Here is a 27232-nt window from a genome sequence, read left to right on the forward strand (position 1 = left end):
ATGCGAAACACACAGACTTCACCACAAAGTGCAAAACCCAGAGATCACGGTTTACCAACCGTGACAGTAAACCCCCCCCCAACAACTCCTCTTGGAGTTCCCAGAAGGGCCTACCTCCTGATTGTAATCATCAATAAGGGAGTGATCCAATATGTCCCTAGCAGTTACCCAACTCCTCTCCTCCGGACCGTAACCTTCCCAGTCCACCAGGTACTGGAATCCTCGTCCCCTCCGTCTCGAGTCCAGAATACGATTAACCGAATAAGTCGGTTCCCCATCTACGAGACGCGGCGGCGGGGGAACCGGAGTAGGTGGATTAATACGTGCATAAAACACGGGTTTAATTTTGGACACATGAAAGGCGGGGTGTATCCTCCTGTACGCTGGAGGTAGTTTGAGGTGGACTGTTACCGGACTAATGATCTTGGTGATAGTAAACGGGCCAATAAATTTAGGAGATAATTTATTAGATACGGATCGCAGAGGAATGTTACTGGTAGAAAGCCACACTTTTGGGGGAGGCTTTGACCGGTGGCGATCGGCCTTGGCCTTAGTGCGCTCCCTCATCCGGAACAGAGTCTCGCAAGCTCTGGTCCAGGTGTGGTGGCACCTCTGGACAGACGCGTGAGCGGAGGGGACCGTGTTTCAGATTCCAGACTGGGAAAAACTGGTGGCTAGTAACCTAAACTGCACTGGAACGGAGAAAGGCCCATAGCTGACACTGGTAACGAATTGTGGGCGTACTCCACCATAGAGAGTTGTTGACTCCAGGAAGAAGGATTCTTGGAGACCAAACATCGCAACGTCCTCTCTAAATCTTGGTTGGCTCGCTCAGACTGTCCATTACTCTGGGGATGATAACCTGAAGACAAGCTAACTGACGCTCCTAGCAATTTACAAAACTCTTTCCAAAATTTGGATATAAATTCAGATCCACTGTCAGAAACCACGTCTACCGGGAGGCCATGAAGCCGAGAGACGTGATCTAAGACAGTGACCACTGTCTCCTTGGCTGTCGGTAATTTGGGAAAGGGAATGAAATGTGCCGTCTTCGAGAACCGGTCCACTATGGTCAAAACGACCATCATGCCATTAGAGGGCGGGAGGGTGGTAACAAAATCTAGTAGATCTCAGGTAAAGATCACGGTCAGCCAGCCCATGCAGGAATCGATCCCACTGCGCCGCCTCGTTCCACTGGCACGCGGCCGCCAGGGTACGGAACTGAATGGAGTAATCCATGACTGAAGAGGTTCCCTGATGTAGGTCTGAGAGCTGGTGAGCGACTTCCCTGCCGGCCGCATGTTGATCGAATACCCTCCTCATTTCCTCCTAGAGGGTGTGGAACGAGGAGCAACACGGATGTTGATTTTCCCACACCGCCGTCCCCCGTAGGGTGGCGAAGGTGTGGGGCTGTAAGGCAAAGTGCATGGAACACTTATTGAGAAAAGTTCTGCAGAAAGCTGGCTCACCAGAGTAGTTTTCTGGCGCCGGAAGTTGCGGCTCTGGCCGGAAGTGATCCTGGGGGGTCTCCCGGGGGACGGGCGGCACAGGCGGTGTGACAGGCGCAGTGGGAGAAGTGAGCTGATGGATCTGCTGGGTGAGCTCGGACACCTGTGAACAACTTTGAATATGATTTTCTCAATATTTAGATTTTTTTGCTCCCTCAGATTTCCCTTCATGTAAAATAATTAAAACTGAAACCAAAAAATCTAAAATCTATAAAACAAACAAAACAAAACAAAAATCTATCATCCATTTATACATTATACATACATAAAAACTGTAGTAGTATAGTAATAGAAACAACTATTCATAAAAACTGTAATCGTATCTCATTGATACCAAACTAACACTGTTGGGTTTGGACCAAAAAAAAAAAAAAACAGTCATAAGGGTAAAAAAAAAAATTAATTGTGATTTAAACATCTTTCAATTGATATATGGTTTGTTAGGAGGACAATATTTGGCCAAGACACAACTATTTGAAAACCTGGAATCTAAAAGTGCAACAAAAAAATTTAAATAAAAAATCTTTAAAGTTGTCCAAATAAATATCTTAGCAATGCATATTACTAATCAAAAATTATGTTTGGTTGTATTTATGGTAGCAAATTTACAAAATATCTACATGGAACATGATATATCCTAATAACTGTTGGCATAAAATAAAAATGGATCATTTTGACCCATACAATGTATTGTTGTCTATTGCTACAAATATAGCACAGAGACTTAAGACTGCTTTTGTGACACAGGGACACAAATTAATATCAGTTTCAGTTATTTGCTCTCTTGCCCTTCTCCTCCTCTCTGTGACTCTCTCCCGTCACGCTGTTTTACATGCTTTGTGCTGATTTTCCATCTGTTGAAATGTTCCCTGAGTTATCTGGGAGCAAAGAAACCAATTACCCTACACTGAATGTCAGCTGCCCGCTGCAGCTTCATCTCTCTAATTAGAAGGGTGAAGCTCTCGTCCTGCTTACAGCATCAAATAAGAGTTCACCTAACGGTCACATTATCAAAGCTAATTTATGGACCTTACTTGCTTTGATGTTCCACAAGATACAAGATTATCATGATTCCTTCAGATGACAAATCTGTCAAAATATCTAGCTACCTATCCATCCATCATCTATCCATCATCCATCCATCATCATCTCTCCATCTTCCATCTATCATCATCTCTTCATCATCCATCCATCATCTATCCATCATCCATCCATCATCATCTCTCCATCTTCCATCTATCATCATCTCTTCATCATCCATCCATCATCTATCCATTATCTATCCAACCATCCATCCATCATCTATTCATCATTATCTCTCCATCATCCATTTATCATCTATCCATTATTTATCCATCCATCCATCTTTCTATTCATACATCCCTACACACATACAATTATTCATCCATCCATCCGTCCTTCCATTCATGGATCCATTCATCCATCCATCCTTCCATTCATGGATCCATTCATCCATCAATCCATCCATCATCTATCCATCCATCCATCCATCATTTATCCATCCATCCATGCAGCCATCCAATTCATATATCCACCTATGGTCTATGATCATCTATCCATTCTTTCATCCCCTATACATCCGTCTGTCCTTCAATTACACAAAGCTTGAGTGACATCATCAAACATCAGTTCGAACTGCAGTTATATGCTTTTATTAGTCATATTCAATGTATTCAGTGATTAGTATTTCAGGATCTTCACTGCATTAAATGGATTTGGTAACTTGCATTTCTCAAACACTCAAAGTTGTAAGTCAGATCAAACAGTGAAGCATTACATCAAGTACCGCTGCCTCATTTAATCACAACTGATGAATAAGTGACATTTATACCCGTGAATCAGAATTGATCCTCTGAGAAATGCTGTATAGCATCATACGACAATGACGTTGTACATTCATTTGATTTATTATTTATTGATACTGTATATTTCATTAGGATGCTGGGTTATTTTTAGTAATGTGAATGACTAAACTGTGAATGAAAGTGGGATGGAGGCTACTGAGAGATTTGAGCATTTATAAATGGATGGATTCATGCGCTGAAGGATAAATGGATGATCAATGATTGGATTTATGAATGGAGGGATGGATGGATGAATGAATGGAAGGAAGGATGGATTGATGGATGGATGAATAATTGGGTATATGTACGAATGTATAAATGGAAGGATGAATGGATGGATGTATTGATGGATTTATGTACATACGGATAGATGGATGGATAGACATGGATTGATGGATGGATGGCTGTACAGATAGATGAATAGACATGGATGGATGGATGGATGGATGAATGGATGGTTTTACAGATGGATGAATAGACATATGGATGGATGGATGATGGATGGATATACATATGGATGAATAGAAATGGATTGATGCATAGAATAATGAATAGAATGGATGGTTTAACGGATGGATGAATAGACATGGATGGATGGAACATGGATGGATGAATAGACATGGATGGATGGATGAATAGAATGGATGGTTTTACAGATGGATGAATAGACATGGATGGATGGATGGATGGAACATGGATGGATATACATATGGATGAATAGATATGGATGGATGGATGAATGGATTTATTTACTGATATATTGATGGACTGAAGTCATAAATGAATGGATGTTCATATGAATGAACGGATGTATGAATAATTGTGTGTGTGTACAGATGAATAGAAGTATGAATAGAAAGATGAATGGGTGCATGGATGGATAGATGGATGTACACATGGATGATGGATGGATGGAATGTACATATGGATGGATAGACAGATATGAATGTGAAGGTGTGATGGCGGAGGTGTGGAGATTATGTTGTATGTCAGAGCATCTCTGGCTGTTTCACGGTTCACATCTCCTCTACCTCTGGCTCTCTCTCTGGACTAAGTGTGACAGATTACACAATTTTTTTTCACATTTGTAACCCCACTTGAGAAAAACACTTTATGTAAGGCCACAGATGGGCCACTCCAGGCCTGAAACTCTCCTCTGCCGAGGCACGAAATCATATCAGTGTCAGCTCTCCTCTCGATATCACTCCTGCTCTTTATTCTCGCCGCCTGGAGCGCCATCTCTTTTTCTTCTTTTGTTCTTCATCACCTTTAGACCATTTCCTCCCCTCATTTATTTCTCCTGCTCCTCAGCATCATGTATTTTCTCTTTTTTATTTAGCATCAGTTTTAGACACTCCCTGACCATCTCATGTCTATTGCACTCAAAACTGGAAACCCCGATCACACCGACCGATTGCAATGCAATTATAGAGTCAGGCACAGGTTTATTTCAGGAACAAGGCAAGGCAAGGCAACACAAGTTCATGTATAAAGCACATTTCATACACAGTGGTTATTCAAAGTGATTTGTAAAAAAAAAGAATGTAAAATAAAAAAAGCAAAGAATTATTATTATTATTATAATTTTGTAATAATTAAAATTGTAAATCGCATCAGTTTGATATTATGACCACTTTTGGATATTCACTGAATTTGCTTATTGGGTATTAAAGTCTTGCTCTGGTAAACACTTAATTTAATCCTATCAGCCTACATTTCATATCAAATTACACTGTAAAAAGTTAATTATTAAACAAAACAATTCTCATAACAGCTTTTCACTTTAAATTCCATATTTTTTAAATGAACCTGCAATTTCTGAGTAAAACTTGTTTGTACATCAGTTACTATTTGTTTGTTTTTTTCAGTTTATTGTTTCTTATTGAACAAAGTCACCGCTATTTTCCTGACATGATATTACACATCTGCTGGTAAGCTTATATTTACTGGTTGCCATGTTACATAATTTCTGTATTATTTATTTGCTGTTGATCAGTATCTGATGATTCTTGGTGAAAGTAAGCTAAAGTGTGGCACCAATCAAAGGCTTCTGTTTCTGCATCTTCCCACTCGTTCACCATGTGATCTGTTTGTCTTCTCACTGACTTGTGTCTGTCTCCTGTTTAGAGGTCAGATGTGTCATGTTGTGCTGATCGTCTCCTCCAGGTCTCAGGTTTTGGCTCTGGAGTTAGAGTCAGTATGACATCAGTCTTTACTCCAGCTCGGAGCGTCTGTGTTAAACTCCAGCCTCTGAAATCTCACTTCAGCAGATGGTTTGATTCACAGCGCCGGACCTCACTGGTCACTACAGCGCTGTCAGAGACGTCCAACAGATGCTTCAGAAGCCAGATCTCAAGTCAGCGTGGAGCGATCAGGGTTCAAAGCACATGCTGATGCAGGGGGCAGAGATAAGAAGTGCTGAAAGCATCATATTGGACTTTCATCGAGTTACCCACTATTTGGAATTGAAACTTAAGCCTAATACAAGTTATATTTAGTGTGAAAATCATTTATGAACTATGAATCATATGCATAAGCAGAACTTTTGGATTCAATTTGACTGTGGATGCATTGAAATATTTCTACTGATGTTTATGGAAGACAACACGGAGTGTATAAAACGTTGAAAGAACCTTGACAGAACATTCTGAAAACGTTAGTGTGCAAACGGCAGACCTTATGTGATTCTATTCTAATCAAAACTGTCATGTGATAATTACCAAAATTATAAAAAAAAAAGTATTTAAAAAAGTATCTGCAGTTATGTATTATTATGTCTGAAATAATTAGATTATAAATGTAAAATGTTTACTTGCATTGATATCCTACTACAGGGCTGGACTGGGACAAAAAATCAGCCCTGGACTTCATCCAGACCGGCCCACCATGCATGTAAACACACACACACACACACATACTACATGTCTATACATACATTAATCTGCATGTAAAATTACCGATTAGAATGTATTACTATCAAAACCAAGAAAAAAATATTAAAATAATAAACAAAGAAAATGCAAATGATTTTATCAGGCTTTATTTTAAATATCTAAAGGTCTTTATTTATGTGCTTTTTATTAATCTAATAGTGCAGCAACATACATTTTTTTTGTATTTATATTAATTTACACATATTACCTCTGACCTGTTAGCTGCTATAGTAGACTATAGTATTAAGACCACTGATCTACAGTAAACGTGATTTATAAAGACCACTGATCTACAATAAAATAAAAGAGTAATTAAGACAAAGATCGTTGTGTAGTGATTTATTTTAAATTGTTCTTAGTTAATATAATCAAAGGCCTTTAAAAATCCTTGAAGTACACTGGCTTATATATTCAAACGCAGAGCTCAATGCTAGGGTTCAAAACTGTACTTGCCCTGCTAAAAATAAAAACATAAAAATAAAATTGCTATTTGTTTTCTTTGTAAATAAGCTGCAATCTCATTTCACAATTCCAATTTCAATACCACAATAAACACTATTAACACTATTACAACTATTAGGTTCAAACATTAATGAAGACAAGTGAACAGTCAGTAATAAAATAAGAAAAAAAAGATCATAAATAGCACCATTTTCAGGTACAGATACTGCATATCCAAATATAAAATACTTCACTTAACAAACACACACACACACACACACACACACACATTTATATATATATATGTGTGTGTATATATATATATATGTATATATACTTGTTAAAGCTGTTATTCAAGAGCAGTGAGTTATTTCTCTTTGTCTTATGTTCACAATGACACAGACCAACAGTAGGTATAAGGTTTCTCCCTGGCACTTTAAGAGTTTTTTTTCTCAATTGATTACAAATTGAAAAAATATATCTCACATAAATTCTGTAAATATATAGAGACAGAGCATGAGCTGGTATTATTAAAGGTTAAAAATAATTAAATGTAATGCAGTTTTCATTATAATGAAAATTATTTAATGACAGGTGAAGATAATAAATATGTATTATAGTGCACATATTTAGCAAAATACTCCTTTCTTATGGCTATTTTTCAATCTCAACTAACCTTGCTATCGTCTTTAAACGGCTTTCTTGAGGTAAATGTAACGTGTGACATAATTGTTCTCCTGCTGTTTTGACTGATGACTGATTGATCGATATTATTTATGAGGCATATATACAGTTCTGTAAGTTGTTCTGTATCTTTAAACAGAAAGTAACAGATTATCAGTTTACTTGAACTGAGGCGCTAAAGCGATCTGTCACGTCACATTTTCTAACGCCAAAACGGTATTGTCTGAATTTTGTCATTAAATGGACTGAACCTGAGAGCTGAGAATTTTAAATGTAATTTATATAGATCAGTGAGTGGTGGCATATTACAGCTGGAATATCCTAACTTTTTGAAACAAAACAATGCAGTAGCTTACGTGTATCATTACATTTCTGTCTCACCTCAGCAGTCAAGTCCCGCCCTGCTGACGTCTTCACGTAAGTCTTTTGCCTTCCAGCAATGATTTATATATCTTGACACATTTGGTGGCATCTGCCTCAAGTGCTTGTCGTTTTCTCTCTCTCAACGTTCGGCCCCTCCTTTACGCTTAGATATTTTATTATTTAACATATTGAATTTTCGTTGCAGCTGTAAAGCGGCCGCTTTTCAAGGCTAGAACTTGATTCTGATTGGCCAGTGAGCAGTGAATACGTCACGTCTCGCAGCTCGCATCAGCATCATGCGCACGCGTCGTTTTATCTGTTCTTTATACTGCTTTTTTTATGTTTTAAATAAATTATTGCGACTAACGTAAATAAATAAAAAAAGCATCATGCAGGTTAATGGGAGAGACACATAAGACCGGAATTGTACCATACAACAATATAGGCTAATTACGAATATATTTGCGATTATTAATGATTTAAAAACAAAATACATAACGCACCGGCCCAACCAGACCGCGGCCCACCGGGAATCTCCCGGTAGTCCCGATGGCCAGTACATGCCTGTCCTACTATGTTGTAGTTTTCGACATATTGGTGGTTTTATTTATTTTGTGTGATTTGTGTTGGAAAGACAGCTTTATTAAAAGTTTTGATGATATTAATAGTGTGATATTGCATTTTTATCTGCTTTTAAGAGGATAATAATTAACCGTGAGCATTGTGTCTCGTTGTTGTTTCTCTACTCTAATTGCCAATTTCTCGCTGATTGCTTCACAGCTTTAAAAAACAACCCGAAAGCTAAATTCTGAAGTGATTATTCTGCACTAGCGTTCATTAACCGTTCTCACCTTAGAAAATGTACACTAACTAACAACAGCTACTGATCAATTGCGGACAGAGACTGCAGATACTGTGGATGCGACATGACAAACTGCATCTCCTTGTCTGTGAGGCGACTCAGACATGTGTTTTACAGTCTGTTCTCTCTGGAAACACTAAAGCAGCAGGAGTTTGCAGCACTCTAGTGATTGAAGCTGTGTGTCATTTTTATTGATGTCAAATCACATGCAATAAAACTTAGGGCTCAACATGCAACAAGCCTGATATAACAGAGCGAAAGGATTCGGCCGTCGACTAAAGAAAGTATTCAAGCTGCGTCCAATCAGCTTAAGTCACACAGCAACATAAAAACACCAGTTTGTTTGCATGATAGTAAAAGTAAACCATGTTGCTGGTTTCTGATCTTTATGCTGTCTGTGTGGCATGAAGAGTCTTTCTTGTGCAGATGCTCAGAAACATCTAATCTATTGTTCAAATGTTTGGAGTTGGTGATTTAAAAAAAATAAATCATTATTATCGTCATTATTTTTGTGCATTAAGGTTGCAGTTCTTTGATTGAAAATATAGAAAATACACTATAAATAGGACATATTTTTACTATTTGAAATAGTGATTTCTCTGTTAATCTCTGTCAAAGTGTAATTTATTTCTGTGATATGCAGCTGTATTTTCAGCATCATTCCTCCAGTTCCACCTTCTGAAATATGTATATAAAGCAGTTCCCCTAGAGTTTTCTCTTTAAGATTAAATACTGTCAACTTGTTTAGTTTGAAGACAGTCTTATCGAACAAGTTATTTTAAGGGTTGACAGTATAGCTTCTACTCATATGTTTGATTATTTTGGGGCTGATAACAGTATAACCATGTCTCTTTCACATTACTGTTGTCTGAATGCTGTGACTCCTCTATCTCTCATCTCCTCCTATAGTTTCTCAGGGAACTGAACGGCTCTGGTCGTAATGCTAATCATGGAGATATGGAAAGTTTTAAGGAGGATATGATCATGAACTCTTTTGAAACTTGAGAGAGGCATATATATATATATATATATTCATTATCTTATTATTTTTGAATTGCAGATGTTTTATGCTCATTTTAATTTAGTTTAGTTTTTAATACATTTTAATTAATCATGTTTTAATTTTTGTATTACACAGATCATCATTTTAAATTAAATTAAATGTTATTTTAAATGCAAAAAATATATAATAAAAAAAAGAAAAAGAATAACAAACCCTTATATTCAGTGCAGTGAAATACGTGTTTGCAAACAATTTGTTTTAGCTACATTTAGATGAAACAAATGCTGAACGTTAGTCAACTAAATTTAAATGTAGCTAAAATAAATTGTTTGCAACCACTTACATTAACACATTTTAGTTAAATGAAAAAAAGTCCAGTGCAGTGTTCTAGTACAGGAAAAGGATCTAATGTTAAACCATTGCACTGAATATTTATCATATTCATGTAGCATTTGCATGGTATGTTATAGAATACTGTCATGCTACTTTCTGGTCATTTTAGTGATGTATTAAACCAATATATACAGTATTTGTCACAGATATATAAAGAACATCTCATCGTGAAGCATGTATATGTAGATCTGGTGATTATGTGAGTTGTTTAATGCAGTGTGTGTGTGTTGTGTGTGTGATTGACAGCTCTGTGATGGTTCGTGAAGGCACTCGTGGACATTCACCGACTGAGTTCCCATGATGCACCTCTTTCTGCAGCGACGGCACTGATGCAAATGTCCTCATTACAGCCCCCAAACCAAATAGGTCTGATATTACCCAGCAGGCTCTTGGGCAGAGCGCAGCACACAGCACAGATACAGGACTAGGTTTTTTTTGGGAAAGATTCTCAGTTGACCCTCAGATCTGTCCATCACTGCCTCTTGTTTGATAAGTGTAATATCTCAAGATGAACTGATAAGAAGTAGTTTTCATGCAGAAATGGCTAGTAGATTTTGCAAATGTGATTAAAGAAATGACAAGCAACACTTTGACTTAAAAGCGAAATTTTGAAGTAGACTCAAAGATTGTAAACTGCAATCCTCTTTATTTCCAACTTCATAAGACTTTCAGTAGATGATATGGTGATTCAGTCGGAAAGATCAATAGTTAATTGATCTGAGTGATTATGTTTTGATTAAGTATCTTCATCAGTAATCATAAACCAGGTGAAAGTGCTGGGAATGTGGAGAGAGCGTGAGGAAACTCTGTAAACAGACGTCAGAAGCAGATCGTGTGTGAAAGCGTGTCTCCCGTGTCCTCTCACATCAGACGACAGAAGAGTCCTGCTCCAGGTTTGCCCCTAATGAGTCGTCAGAGCTTTGAAATGTCACTGATTATATAAGATGTGCATCAGACGAACACGACTCAGAATAAACCATAAAGAGCCAGTCAGACGGTCTGAAGAAACACAGAAGAGAAACTCCTCTAAAGAAGACAACAGAGAGGCGTTCATGGATGCTGACTCCTGTACTCCTCCAAAGCTAGTTTTCTGTCTCTATTCTACGGATTTCTTTTTTTCTTTTATTAAAATAGATTATAATTAGGGATTTTATTGATGATATTATTAGCAATCATAGTAGTAGCATCAATAATACGTTTGGCTTCATATTTAAGACATTTAATGCTTCAGTTGGATTGCTCTAGCTATGACCCTTGTGGATATGATCTATATATAATTGCCCATTTATAACGTTTTTTTCTCCACAATATTCACTTTAAAAAGCATCAAGGAATATTTTTTTTTCTTCTGCTGAACACAAAATAAAATATTTTGAAGAATAACCGAACTGGTCCCATATATATTTTTTCCTTACTGTGGATGTGAATAGCTATGCCATCGACTGTTTAGTTAAAAACATTCTTCAAAACATCAGTCACAACGCAGTCTAACACATTTGACTGGAGGACTGTGATGATCAGAGATGCACAGATGTGATCTCGTTGGGAATGATCTATGAAGATACTGATGAACACTGCTCTGTAAGCGCAGAAACACAATTAACCTCAGGTTACTTCACAGAGTCTGTGCAGTCAGTGAGGCGTGCGATGCTGTGGATCAAAGGCTTCTGCTAATGGCCTGTTAACACTCAAATCTACTCCATGATGCTCCGCAGATCTGTTATTGTGGTCAAAGATGGCTGACGATGCTGTAGTTATGAGTTATGGGTGAGGATTCAAAGCAACTTTCATTGTTGCAAGGATGTTTTGAGTGGCTTTAAAATGTAGGTGTTTTAAGTCAACACATAAAACAAGTAACGCCAAGAAAGTGACATATACAATATAACAATTAACAAAACATATTTAAATAAGGTGATGAGAAATGAATAAAAATTTAATCAAATATATCTATTGAATTGAATTTGTCATAAAATCATCCACACATGCACAGCGCTCTGTTTTTATGCCGAAGAGGCAGACGTATTTCCAGAGGGAGGATGAGTAAGTGTTTTTAAATGCCAGATTTTAGGATTCAGCTCTGAGTTTAGACAGAGGTGTCTTTTCATGAAGACAGAAGTCAAACAGGAAACACCAGTTACGGTCTCTCTATCCGTTCACTTTTAGAAAAAAAACAAAAACATAAAAACCTTCATAAAAATCTTTATTTTACATACAATCTTATTAAATGTAATTATTAAATTATTTTATAAAACATAATTTTATAATAAATAGAATACACTAAAATAACTTAAACTAAGAATGAAAGAAAGATTAATATATGTATATTGTTGAAAAATAAGATTTTAATTTGTATGGCATATTTAAAAACAACCAGAGTTTGGCCAATGAAACCACACTCCACAAAATCCAAAGGTTATAAAACACCCAACAAGATTCGATTTAAAACACAAAACAAGGTACAAGTAAATTCCCTCAAATATGATTTACAATGATCCAAAGTGTGTGCAAAAACTGATACAAATAACAAAAACACATCAAAAGATTCTAAGACTTCCCCTATTAATAAAAAATATTATAGTATCTCAACGATACTAAAATAACACAGAGCCTTAAAAGAGAAGAATATCAGAGAAAAGTCCTAAATTAGAGATGAATGTCAGACAGATATGGTGCATCTGTGCCACTGGGGACTCGAGTTCACATCCCGACTTGAGACCAGTGCTTTCCATCTCTCCTTATACTGAAATAAATATGAGAAACTCAATAATATCATTTTAAAAGAACATAAATTAATCATAAATGAAAAAGGCATGTTTAACTTAGCAACCTTGGATGAGTCAATGGTCTGAGAGGCTCTGTGTAGATTGTGTCAAACCCAGGGGCGGACTGGCCATCGGGAGCACCGGGACATTTCCCGGTGGTCTGACGGTAATTCTGGCCTGCAGCTGTGCAGTCGATCAGGCTGACGTGCAATATGCAATTGAGGATTAATTGACGGTTTTATTAATCTACGAATCAGGCGATAGCGGAGTGAAAATGACACTACCACATGACCAAACATCAGCAAACCGCTTTGAACTCCCGAACTGATTCAAATGATTCGCGATCCCCGAATTGACTCAAATGATCCGCGAACCCGCTACGAACTCGCGAACTGATTCAAATGATTCGCGATCCCGCTACGAACTCGCGAACTGATTCAAATGATTCGCGATCCCCAAACTGACTCAAATGATCCGCGAACCCACTACGAACTATCAAACTGACTCAAATGATTCGCGATCCCGCTACGAACTCGCGAACTGATTCAAATGATTCGCGATCCCGCTACGAACTCGCGAACTGATTCAAATGATTTGCGATCCCCAAACTGACTCAAATGAATCGCGATCCCGCTCCGAACTCCCGAACTGATTCAAATGATTTGCGATCCCGCTACGAACTCCCGAAATGATTCAAATGATTCGCGATCTCGCTCCGAACTCCCGATCTGACTCAAATGATTCGCGATTCTGCTACGAACTCAAGAACCCGCTACGAACTCTCAAACTGACTCAAATGATTCGCGAACCCGCTCCGAACTCCCAAAATGACTCAAATGATTTTCAAACCTGCTTTGAACTCTCAAACTGACTCAAATGATTCACAATCTGAAGTTCCCATCCAAATCAAATGACACCGCCAGCTACTGGCTTAGTTCTCTAATTGCATAACATTTACTGATTTTAAGGTACAAAATGTTTTTGAATATACTTAATTGATGATGTTAAATACAATACAATAGGAATACAATAGGAACAGTACAATAGGAATTTACAATAGGAATTTTGTCATTTACTACGTTTTTCAGATTATATTAAACCTGGAGAATATTGGAGAAGATCAATTAAGTTTTCAGGAGCACATTACTGTGATAAATGCCGAACTACGTAAAAGACAACCTGACTAAACCAACATATCAAAAATCGAATGAGATGCGTTCTTTTTAAAAGAGTTGATTTAATGACAAAATCAACATGAGAGGTCATGGACATGTTCCCATTTCTTCAGGTTCCACAACTTGTGAGTATTTGTTTTTAGTGTTGTTTCCTTTGAGTTTAGTATTTCCACTGCATTTTCAAAAAAATTTTGTATGAATAAAAAAAGTCAAAAATGTTTTAATGAATTTTTCTTTCTATTTTCTTTATTTCTTTTTTTGGCAGCTGCTGCATGAAGTGAAGTTGTGGTTTGGGAAGGACCTTCATCTTAATCTAGAGACTGCTCTTCAAGTTCTTAACAGTTTACTTCAGCAAATTGACACAAACACAGAAAGTATGTTCTTTTTTTCTTTAACACAACCATTAGTGGCTTGGTTTGTTGAACAGTTACTGTAATAAATCTATTTACCACCATGGTTTGTCTGAATATTTGATTCTGATTGGCTAAAAGGTGTGCATTAAAATAATTTGATTCACATGTAATTCCAGTCAGTTTAATTACAAATAAAGTTTAATGTGCTGCTGCAATGACATACATGCAAACAAAACACTAGCACACAGAGATTAAAGTAATGTGAACTGAGACATTTTGCATATAATTACTTTATTTAAATTCTGTACTTTAAATCTAATGCAAGACCTACCTAAAAAAAACCCTGAAAGTCAGTTTATTTGATTTGTATCTTTACTCTGTTGTATTTATTTGTGCTGTTGCTTGTAGTTAGAATATTCTTAATAATATGATAATATATATATTTTTTGAAAGTATAGTTTTTCCATAAACATAGCACATACAACGGTACCGAAACCGTGACTCTAAAACCGTAAAACAAACCGTAATATTTACATAATCATTTGGTAGACGGACACTTTCAAAAAATATATATGTGCTTTTATGATTTATAAGGTCATCAGACTGTGATCATGGGGACATACAATAGATGGCTGCTTAATTAATATAGATTATTGAAAGTGCTTATTTGATGTTGCAGAGAAACTCAATGTGCAGAGTGAGAGAGAGAGGGATTCAGGGAAAGATGATAGAGACAGTGAATGCCTTGATATTTCTTGATTCTTCATTTGATTATTTTGCCCGTCCACAGTCTCAGGATTTTGATTTATTTTTTAAGTATAGCCCAATTCAAATAACTTAAAGAGCCAAAGAGTTTAGCAGTCTGGTGGACACATGAATTGGTTGGTGGTGACTGCAGAAACAGAGGAGGCCTGGGGTGGAGTCAAATTCCCTGATTTACTGTCCCAGTCCCCCACTGGTCAAACCAGTCACATATGAGATGAGGTTAATTTCATCAGGGAGCTGCCTATGTGGACAGAAGACCACAAAACAGCTCACTTCAGGTTTTGAAACAGCTCTATAATGCTTTCCTAAAGAACCTTTCAGTGATCAGTTCTTAAGAGAAACTATTGTGAAATACATTTAATGATCTAAAGAATCATTTTCCACTATAAAGAACCTTAAGTCAAATGGAACAGTTCCATTAATTTTAAAGGTGGAACCATTGATGACAATGAAGAAATGTTATTTTTTAATAATAGGGGATTTGTATAAGGTTGTTAACTGATGAGAAATGGAGAAATCTCCACCAATCAGAGAATGGAAACAAGCTAATTGTGCCGAAAAACAAACAAACAAAAACTATTTAGCCCTGCTACTCACTTGAATCACTGCAAATTATGCAAACTATTCAGATTTTTGTGTGTATGCATATTTTGCAATAAAAAAGTTTCTTTAAATCAGTAGTTTGTCATTTGATTGTCATTTTCAATTAAAGCCATTAAGTGGTCTTTCCTTATTTTTAACTTGTCGACTATTTTTTTACAAATATATTTTTGCTACAAATCAAAGTTTGTAATGTTGTGATTCACCTTGTTGCTGGTTGATTTGGTTTACTTTGGTTTAAAGAAAACTTTTTAAAACCTCTGTGTGAAAACGTCTTGAACAAAGGCCTCTGAAAAGGTCTTGCACTCTCTATATATATCTCAGTGTAACTCTTCTGAATGACATCAGTTCTCTGCTCACTCGGTCGCTAACAAACTGATGCTGTAATTGAGTCTATTAAACTACATTTCAGCTTTTCTCCCGAGGTGAGTCGTGAATCATCTCACACAAAGAACTGTTTGTTCTTCTGTATCTTTGTTAATCTATCGGTATCTTTGCAGCATGTGAGGCCGCAGGACGCAATGAGCTCCAATTCTTCACCAGAGAATGACAAACCTCTTAACCTCGGGGACTGAGACGGTGTCACAGAGAACAAGAGCTTGGAGAACAAACACAGGGATAAAGGAGGATGCAGAAGGAGAGAGAAAATAGAATTTATACGAGAGAGAGACAGAAACAGAGAGGAAGAAACAGAGAGGTGCGAGTGATTCAGAGAGGATGATGGGAAGAGGAGAAGCAGATATAGAAGATTGATCATCAATAAAAGAAGCCAGAGAGAACAGAGCCAGAGAGATGGAGGAGACTGAATCGAAAAACACAGGCGATTGACAATGTGGAGCCAATTATGTGCTACACTCTCAGTGTTTGCATTATGCATGCGGTGCAGCTTCTCCATCAGTCCTGATGCTCTCCGTTTGGGGCTCGCTGAGGTTTTCTCAAACTGCTGCTGTTATTGGTGAATTGTGAGTCTTGTATCACATTGACGATTTCAACATTTGGAGATTATATCATGCTTTCACAATTATACAATCTTTTCCACTGTGTTGGCATCCTTTTGTTTTCAAATCTTGTTATGTCAAGGTTTGGATGGTCAGTACGATCCAGTTAGCGCCTGCTGGTCAACATCATGACTATTTGACATCAAACTGCATCCTTTTTTTGACACTTAAGAAAGTCATATTTATAGCTCTAGTTATGTCTTTATATTAAAATGTTCAGACAGATGATACACATTAAAGGAATAGTTCAGCCAACAATGGAAATTCACTGAAAGTTGGTTCTATCCAGGATGTAGATGTGTTTGTTTCTTCATCAGGTTTGGGGAAAAGTAGCATTGCATCAGTGTCTCATCAATGGATGCTCTGCAGTGAATGGGTGCCGTCAGAATGAGAGTCCAAACAGCTGATAAAAACATCACAGTAATCCACAGCACTCCTCATGCAACAAAATCAACCATGATGCACAAACTAAAATCCTCTTCAGTAAACCCATATTATATCAGTTTCAAATGATAGCAGCCAATTATTAACACCTATGCATGGCCAGCCAGCCACCAGCTCTTGATTTTCACCAGCTTCTCCTCCATCAATAAACCCAGATTCCTTTAAGCGCTGCATAATTCACCGCCGCTAGATTCAGACAATATCAGTTGTTCAGTCTACGGTGGCTGCTGTTGTTGTGGTGGACACGGTGTGATGTTGAATTCATGAAACTCTTGTCACAGCAGAGGCAGATGGCATATGGAGGGCAGACGCTTCATTTTCTGCCTTTCCAGCCGAAATTTCCTCTTAGCAGCATCTGAGCAGAGATCTCGAATGTCTTTGATGTTTAATGCATAGGGATGCCTTGTGGCTGGGGATAAAGGGGACTAGTCTGTCGAGAGAGTCCGGATTAGTGCGTGGGACCGGATCGGATGTGATATATTTATCAGTGACAAAGGAATCTTCATATTCACGCTGTGTGCAAACTAAGGCTGAAGATGCATTGCACAGAGACCACCAGCTTTGACATTTTGTTCTTGCATTAATATTGTTTGAAACCTGCATTTTTGGATCCAATTTACTAGCCTAATTAAAGATAGTCATGCATATTATAAAATGTAATAGTAGCATAAATAGCACACATAAATTAGTGTTTTTGCATAACATCAATTTAGAAATAGATTATTCGTGGAACATTTGTAAGAAGAAACTGTAAGTAATGCATTGAAAATATGTTAATTTCCTGCTCATCCATGTTAATATTTAAATAATAACTTCCAGAGCTTCTCTTAAGCGTTAAACACATTCCGACAGAATTAATGCCACTTGATTAACCTCAGCGTAGTAACAAAACAACACTGATTGCAAACACTTCATTAGACAGCAACGGTGACAATATACCATAATTTATCTATGCATAATGTCAAAACATTAAATTAAAATAATGCTTAAATTAAACATGCCTGAAGACTCAAGGACAATAGTAGTAATCAGAAACCACAAAGGAAGTGCAAAGTGAGTTTACATTTCTGCATGAGTCACATTTCATTAATTAAGGTTATAGTTTGATTAATGAAAATGTGTGTATAGCGGCAGATATAATTTTCAGTGCATTTGGTAGAAACTTTTATCAAAAGCGACTTACACTGAATTCAAGATAAACATTTTATCAGTTCACGCATTCCCTGGGGATCGAACCCATGACCTTGGTGTTGCTAGTTTTATGATCTAATGTTGAGCTAAAGAAATACATATTCACACACATTTTAGTTAAAACAAACAAACAAACATATTCTATAACTAAAAGTGACTACCTTAACGTTTGAGATAAAAACACATTTTGAGAGTGAGTTTGGCTGACAAAAATATATTCTAAGAATGTTTGCTAAAGTTCAAGTTATGAAAACATGTATGAATGTTCTACTAATGTTCAAAATGTTTATAAACATGTTTTAAAACAGTTTTTGTTATGTAAACATTAAGGAATGCTGCTTCTCTGAGCATTCTATAACTAACTAACTAACTAACTAACTAAATAAATAAATAAATAAAACGTTGCTCCAAATCACAACAGTTTGAAATAAAAAATGTAATTGCTTTCAATAACAATACAGATGTCTACTATGGTTATTTCTGTCCCCATTGTTACAGGCGTTAACTGAAAGCTGGTTTACTCGGTTACCTGATCATCACAGACAGCAGCCGCTCTTGTGTACTAGTAGTAGTCACCCTCGATAGTAAACACTGCTGAGCTGCTGTCAATCACAAACACCGACTGAACGGATTTCTCGTGAAGCGACGGGAAAAGAGCGGGAGGCGCGTGATTGGCGCGCAAATCTCTCCCGCTCCGAGCGCGCGCGGCGGATTCAGTTGCTCTCGCGCTGCTGCAAGGACGCTGGCTCCATTCAAACGCGCGTCCAGAAACCGGAGTAAATACTGCTTTTATCTACTTTTATTGGATGTTAAGTGAAGACCAATGTCTCCGTGGACTCGGTTGGTCAGCTCTTCCTGATATTTCCGAGAAATGTCCGTTTATACACGGCGCCACAGGTAAGAGAAGCGCTGGAGATTCTGACTGGATTTCTGGCGGATTTCTTTCATTTGTGTGTTACGCAGTTACTTTTAACGTCATTAAATAATACGTTTTTAACTAGAATCAGAAAATTACATATTCCTAAGTTAAATTACATTTACAAATGATTCGAATTAAGCTTTCTTATTGTCAAATCCCTGTATGTTTTGATGTCTTGTAGTCTTATCCAACGGAAACAAGAATGTTTTATTCATTTTGAGTAGTCTAACGTTATGTAAATCACGGTTTCATTCGTTTTCCATTTCAGACTGAATAAATGTGAAAATGTGTCAAGATGTTGTTTATTGTTATATAATTTATATGCCTATGTGCCACATGCATTATGTAGATCTTAAAACAGAAGGGAACTCATTCATTTGGGCATGTGTTCATGTTATAGTCAAGGCCAAATTCACCTAAATTGGCACATTGTGCAGTTGGGTGTATCATTAGGTTTGGATAATGTGATTGGTTTTCTTCTATTATTGTCTTTTAGTGGATTTCATGTTATTGTAATTGGACTGTGTAAAGTGTTAATCTTGCATGTCGACAGTTAATGCGTTCTGCATAAAAATGAAGTATTAGTACATTTCCATTGCTTTTGGGAGAGATCATTATTATTATTTTTTTTTTGGCAAGTACCAGTTCACATCACCTTATAATTTATCAGATCACATGGTTTGTATTAGTATTTATTTTGTTGTGTATGTGCTGCAGTCGGTCCCTCGGTGGCTTTAGAGTCAAGCATGAAATGCAGAGCAAATGTAGGAGTGGGAATAAACAGGATTAACATAAATGATGTTTATTTTGAGTTATGGGGAACATCGTCTCAATTTATCTTCAACATTCCAGAACTGGGATTTTGAGAGTGTCGCATCCCGAGAGATTGACTGTGAGGATGGAGAGGTAGATCAGAAAACTGCTGAATTCTCATATTGGACCTGGATTTACTACTTCGGGAAAAAGTAGAGTGGAAAACATAATGTAGAGATTTATATGTATATACATATATATATATATATATATATATATATATATATATATATATAGAGAGAGAGAGAGAGAGAGAGAGAGAGAGAGAGAGAGATATTGAATCAGGACAGTAGTGTATCTATACATTTATATTTAGTGGTGTTTTGCTAATACTTCAGTGCAACTATTAAAGGAATCGTTTTGAAAAAGAAAAAGAAAATGTAGACTTTTTGTGAAATGTAGCATTGCATCAGTGTCTCATCAATGGATGCTCTGCAGTGAATGGGTGCCGTCAGAATGAGAGTCCAAACAGCTGATAAAAGCATCACAATAATCCACAGCACTCCAGTCCATCAGTGAACATCTGGAGAAGACAAAAGATGAAACACATCCAGCATTAAGATGTTTTTAACTCAAATACATAGAGTCTATAATCCAGAATAACACTTCCTCCAGTGAAAAAGTGCATCTGCTGTTGTCTCTCACATCAAAATATTTGTTTTGAGCTGTTTTGAAGCTAAAAATTTTGAGCTTAAAGGCAGATTTTTGCTCCCAAACCAGACGGTCAATTGTGGTTTAAACAACTCTTTATGGTCAGTACATGACAAACACTTAATATTTCTTAATTCTTTACATATTTCAGTCAAGTTTCCTTAACAAAATAAATATCTTAATAGAAAAATTCTTATTTTCCTTCATGTTTTAATGAGTAATATTGTTTCAAATCAAGAAACAGGCTATGACAGGCTTGTTTTAATCATTTTTATATGTAATTACATTTAATTTTTTTTTCTGACTGTTTGAATTATATTCATATTAATCATTGGTCTTCCATAGTAGCATACATTTAGCTCATGATAACTACAGTTAAAATCACACATATAGCACGGCAGTACCATGGCAAACGTAACTATATGGTTTCTAGGTATGTGTATGAACAACAGTAGTATAAATATTTAGTATAAATACACTATAGCTTAATCACAAAAATAATGTAATTATATTTGATTACTCTATTAATACATGTATACATTAATACTGTAAAATTCAATATGAATACCACATTTCTGTCACAATACCATGGTGCAGATACAGAAAATTATTGGTAAATAATAGTAATTTATAGATTGAAAAGCCTTCTGGCTGTATTGATGCGCACAATTTTTGTCAACGCTGTTTCACCTGCCTCTTTTAAGTCACAGAGTCATTTAAGCACTTCACACTGGATCTCAGAGTAATGTTTATTGCTTGCATGACCAAGACATGACCAAATCAGCGAGAAACGAACCCGCTCCAGTGAGCTCGCAACCGCTGCGCTGCTGTGTAATTACATTATCATTTTATCACCAGCACTAATTCAGTATATGTAAAACATACATCATTTCTGACTCCACCTTAAAGCCATGTAAGTGGTGGGATTAATGATTTTCACCTGTCAATTGTTAATTGCCTTGTTTTATTGCCCAGCAATTTAAAACAGTGCATCTTATCTCTTAGTAAAGCACCAGCACACGTTACACAACAAACCCATGATTTCAGGAATCATTCATGTCTGAAGCAGTTTATTATACTGTGACCTTTAAATATTACCATTAAATAGAGCGATGCTTGGCTTGACAATCTAATTATAGCGTTTTTACCTGCTGGAGTGTCATAGGGCAAACCAGCAATCTAGTAAAGACATAACTGAACCCTGAGTAACAGTTGTGCGTCTTCTGTCCTACTGAAGGTCAGAAACAAGATAACAATGAAGCCACCTCAGGGACACGGGATATCGTCAGTGATGGCCTCTGTAAAGCGCTAACTCCATCAGTCTTACAGGCTTGATTGGCCATCCATCACGGTTTGGTGGGAGGGTTGTCATCTCTCCATATCTCACCGAGCAGAGAATGAATCTCTCTGGCTCTTTCTCCATTTTTAGATGTGTGGGACTCATCTTGATTTCATTTTTTCTTGCTCTTCTGTCTTGACCTTTTGGTTTTTTGCAAACTTGAGTGACAAATCTAGCCGAAAGTGTGGCAGCTGATCCATTATTTCTCCTGATACGTCCTCCCCTGTGTATAAGCCCTCATTGAATGAAAGATCCTCAGGGATGTTTCACTGTTGAAGAGGTTAAGTTTCTGGAATGAGGTGTTCAGTCCATCAGGTCAGAGTTACCGTAGTTCTGGGAAGATGACAACTGAGGAATAATACAGATTGGCTCAGATTTTTGATGAGTCTTTTGTTATAAATCCTAAGAAGGCAATGATGTAAGTGTAAATTTTAATTTTTTTCCCTCCCAAATTCTGTTTTCCATTGAAATTTTTCCAATCTATTAAATTCATTACACTATTACTTTTGATAATTTATGAAAACTTACAAGAGTGGCCATTAAAATCTGTTTCATTTTTTCCCAAATTCTGTATTTTTTTATTTTTCTGTATGATTTTTAATGGCTTATTTTGTTTTTAATCATCAAAACATATTCCTAATCCTAAACAATTAAATTCATTACACTTTTAAAAATCTGATATTTATTTAAAACATTAAAACTAAGGGTGGCCTTTGGAAACTTTTATTAAAATTTTTATTTCCAAATTATTATTTTTGTCTGGTTCTGTTTTTTTGTTTTTCAGTTGATTTTTCTGGATTCCAAATTGTAATTTATTAAAAATTTAACAATAAGAGGGGCCTTTGAAATCATTTTTTTCTGAATCCCTGACAATTTTCAAGCGACAGCTGAAAACTCATCTTTTTCGATGCTTCTTCACTTCATCCTAAAAAAAAAAAACATTGTCTTTCTCTTGATTTATTCCTTCCCTTTCTAGATTGTAATTATTTGAAAAAAAAATGCCTGAAACTTGGTATTACGAGCACTGTTTGCCTCTTTAAGAAGTATTCCTCAATGGTCAATTGCTTTGGATTAAAGCATCTGCACTAAATGTAAATGTATTTTGATGGGCCCTACTTTTGATTTATTCATCCAAATTCTGTGACATTTAAACTGTAAAGAGTTATTCTGTGGTGATCTGTGTCTCGCCACGGTTTCCAGATGTCAGCAGATGGGCATGTTATAGATGAAGCAGCAGGTGGCTCATTTGCTCCTGACTTATTTAAATCAATGTGCTCCCTGCCACAGGTGCATTATGGGAATTGGTGTCATTGCTGTCATATTTGATCCTGTCTCATCTGTGAGTCCAGGTGCATTTTCATGTATGTATGGTGATGAATGTGTGGGTTGTGATAGATGAGAGTTCAGGCTGTATCTGTAGATCTGGTGCAGGTCTTTAGGGTGAATGTAAACACTAGCTAAAGCCGCGTTTCCACCGCAGGAACTTTACCCAGGAACTAGGGACTTGGTCCGGTACTTGGTGTGTTTCCACCGCAGGAACCAGGAACTAAATAAAAGTTCCGGGTAAAAAAATGCCCCCCAGAAAGTCCCTGCTGGCGAGGTGGTACTTTTTTAAAGTTCAGGAACTTTCGGGGGCGGGACTTTGGCGCTAAACATGCTGATTGGTTGAGTTCACGCAGCATTGGTTGGGTTCAACCACCATTTATTCGGATCAACATTTTCAAAATATTACTGTTATTGTGTCATGAAATGTAATTTTAAAAGTATTTCAGGCGAGAATGTAGTTGTTTGAAACTCAAATCTGTTGTTTATTTATAAAGACAGCGCCTATTTAAAAATGTGTTTCGCCGATCTCGTAGACGGTGAGCTCCACTCAATCAGCGGGAACTCAGTCCTCATGTATCCGCAGAGAGCAGCCTCTCCTGGGATAGACCTTCTGATATGTGCCGCTGGCTCTGATGTGTCTTTAGTGGTTAAACATAAAATATAATTCAGCTGCGGGGTAAATCTAACAGGTTTTCTTTGGTCTGTATTCAATTTATCTATATGTTAAAATGAAAATAAAAAGGCAAGTCTATATAATATTTCTTTCATTGTAATGGCTGTATATAACGTTACAATAATCCCTGAACTAAGTACATTTCTACAGCTGTTATTATGTTTAAATGAAATTGAAAGGAGGCAGTGGTATTTTATATCCTATTTCGTTTTATTGTAAATATACTGAGGGGAAAATTGCTGTAGCCAAAGCGATCTGAGTTCACGCAGCATTGGTTGAATTCAACCACCATTTATTTGGATAATTTTCAAATATTACTGTTATTGTGTCATGAAATGTAATTTTAAAAGTATTTCAGGCGAGAAGTAGTTGTTTAAAACTCAAATCTATGGTTTATTTATAAAGATCATGCCTATTTAAAAAATGTGTTTCGCCGATCTCGTAGACGGTGAGCTCCACTCGATCAGCGGGAGCTCAGTCCTCATGTATCCGCAGAGAGCAGCCTTTCCTTGGATAGACCTTCTGATATGCGCCGCTGGCTCTGATGTGTCTTTAGTGGTTAAACATAACATAATTCAGCTGCGGGGTAAATCTAACAGGTTTTCTTTGGTCTGTATTCAATTTATCTATATGTTAAAATGAAAATAAAAAAGGCAAATTTATATAATATTTCGTTTCATTGTAATGGCTGCATATACACATTTCCCTGAACTAAGTACATTTCTGCAGCTGTTATTATGCTTAAATGAAAACGAAAGGAGGCAGTGGTATTTGATATCATATTTCGTTTTATTGTAAATATACAGTAAGGAAAATTGCAGTAGCCATGACGAGCAGACTGAAGTTATCAAGTACTCTGCTGTTTATAGATTTACCGGACTTGCGTCGTCGCGGATATCACACTCCTGAGACGAATGCACAAAGTCTGAACCAACTACCGAGGATGCACGTCCAAAATCAGCGTACTTTTTTTAATTTTTTTTTTTTATCATCGGTACTTTGTATTGAGAAACGCGCGCAGACCTACGTCACCAGTCTATTTGCCTAATCTACCCGGTACTTTACACCGCGGTGGAAACGCAGAAAGCAACAGGTCTGGGGGAAAAAAAGTTCCTGGGAAAAAAAGTTCCTGGTACAAATGTTCCGGGTAATTTCGGTGGAAACGCGGCATAAGTAACTTTGCTAAAGTAAGTTTGTGGGCGGGTCTCGGCACTGTTGCTATTTTCCCGGCGGGATAAATGGCTCTTGCGCCCGGCGCAAATCTAAAATGGGTTGGTCTGAAGTAGCTTCATTATTCATAGGTGTGGTTTGGGCGTAACGTGAAATAAACCAATCAGAGCGTCATCCAACATTCCCTTTAAAAGCAGGTGCGCAAGTTCCATTATGGATTGCTATTATTATGGCGTATTTACCAGGCGCACGCCAGGAGCGGTTCACAGCCGAGGAGACTGATGTTCTTGTAAGAGCAGTGAAAGACAGAGAAGTTGTGTTGTATGGGGATGGGAGAAACCCACCCAAAATACACCACAATGATTTCCGTCATCTCATGTGTTAATATTTTTTTAGTGTAACAATTTATGATTTGCAAAAATAACTCAAAAAAAAAAAAGCAACGCGCCACTGACTTTAGACTAGGTTTTTTCTGGTCAGTGGCGCAATTGTTTAATGGAACAGCAAAATAGCACCAGGGATTGTTTGCGCCGGAACACGCCTCCTTTTTTTGCGCTGAACCGCCCAGGGAGCGCAAGTTCATTCACTAGTTTAGCGACGTGCTTCTGTGGAGGGAAAAGCGCGCTTTGCGCGGGTGCAAAATAGGAATGACACATGCGTCGGTCTACAAAGTCAATTGCGCTGGGTGCAAGATAGGGCCCTAAGTGTGTATGTTATAATAAATATATTATTTAAGCAAAACAGAAAACATATTAATAAGCACAACACAGACCAGAGTAGAGTAGGTGTATTTCAAACTGGTCTGTGTTTTGCTTATTAATATGAACTTTATCAGAAACCATACAACTGTTTATGATAAAGGTACAAACAGTTGTAATTAATCTGACCTCACACACATTAATTGCCCTGGAATACATTACTTCTGTTCTGCGTGTTATGATTTAGTCACTCAAGTTAATATTGTGAAGACGAGCATCTGTTTTGGGCCTGAAAACCAGAGGATCATGTATTCTGCTGTTTCTGCATCCGTCTGCATGAAGCTAAACAAGTGTGGCTCAAAGCTCATGGAGAAATGTGCTGGAAAAGTGTAGAAGTGTAATGGTGTGAGTCATATTCACTTGCTCTTTAAGGCAAGAAAGTGATGTAAAGAAGAAGACAGGACATTAGATCTAGGCGTGTCACATGACGCCACACTTTTTCGCCCTTTTCATGTTGACTCAAGCTCAAAAGTCACATTTGCACCAATCCAATTTCCTCCGGCGCTGGCCGCAAGCCGCTGCAAACTCCTGTTGAGCCGGACAGATGCACAGATCTGATGACCGTGGGTGATTGTGTCCGAGGACGCAGATATGGCAGGATTTCTGCTCGATCTATATGTGGAGCTTCTGGCTAGATGACCGCTGAGACATATGGTGACTTTCACTGGCAGTATCAGCCGCGTCTGTGCATCAGATCTGCCTCTGTGTGTCTGTGGGTGTGATAATGAGACTCCAGCTCGCTTCCCAAACACTGTCTGCAGAAGAAATTACAGCTGTGACTGATTGGAAGCGCTCTGCGTAGGCAGCAACTGCACATGCCACACAAATAGTGCTCGTCATGTGTAGCACGTACTGTATAGAATCCATTCACAATCTGTTTGACATTCACAGATCAAAACTATTTTTGAATTACGCTAAAATAATGTATCTTAGAAGACAGTGAGCATGTGTGTGACTGATAACACATCACGATGTACAAGCAGATGCTCCTCGCAGGAAGTGCTCCAATGAATGGCCCATTGTAACAGGAAATGGCAACAGCTCAGTGCTTCATCATTTGAAGATCACATTTTAACCCTCTGGGGTTCTTCATTTATGAGTCACACTCAGGACCTTCGGGTCAAAAATGACCCGGAGGGCGGGATTCAGGTATACTTTTTTTCAGTAAAATCAATCAAATGTATTTTTGTTCAATAATATTTTTTCTTTCTTTTTTGGTGTTTTGAGAGAATTTTATGATAAT

General features: G+C 37.3%; 1 pseudogene; it reads left to right on the forward strand.

Moving 5' to 3' along the window:
- The first annotated feature begins 19029 nt into the window (after positions 1 to 19029).
- LOC113077849 (gamma-aminobutyric acid receptor subunit pi-like) overlaps positions 19030 to 27232 on the forward strand; it is a 35951-nt pseudogene continuing 27748 nt past the window's right edge.

This window comes from Carassius auratus, unplaced genomic scaffold (assembly GCF_003368295.1).
Source record: "Carassius auratus strain Wakin unplaced genomic scaffold, ASM336829v1 scaf_tig00023288, whole genome shotgun sequence".
NCBI lineage: Eukaryota > Metazoa > Chordata > Actinopteri > Cypriniformes > Cyprinidae > Carassius > Carassius auratus.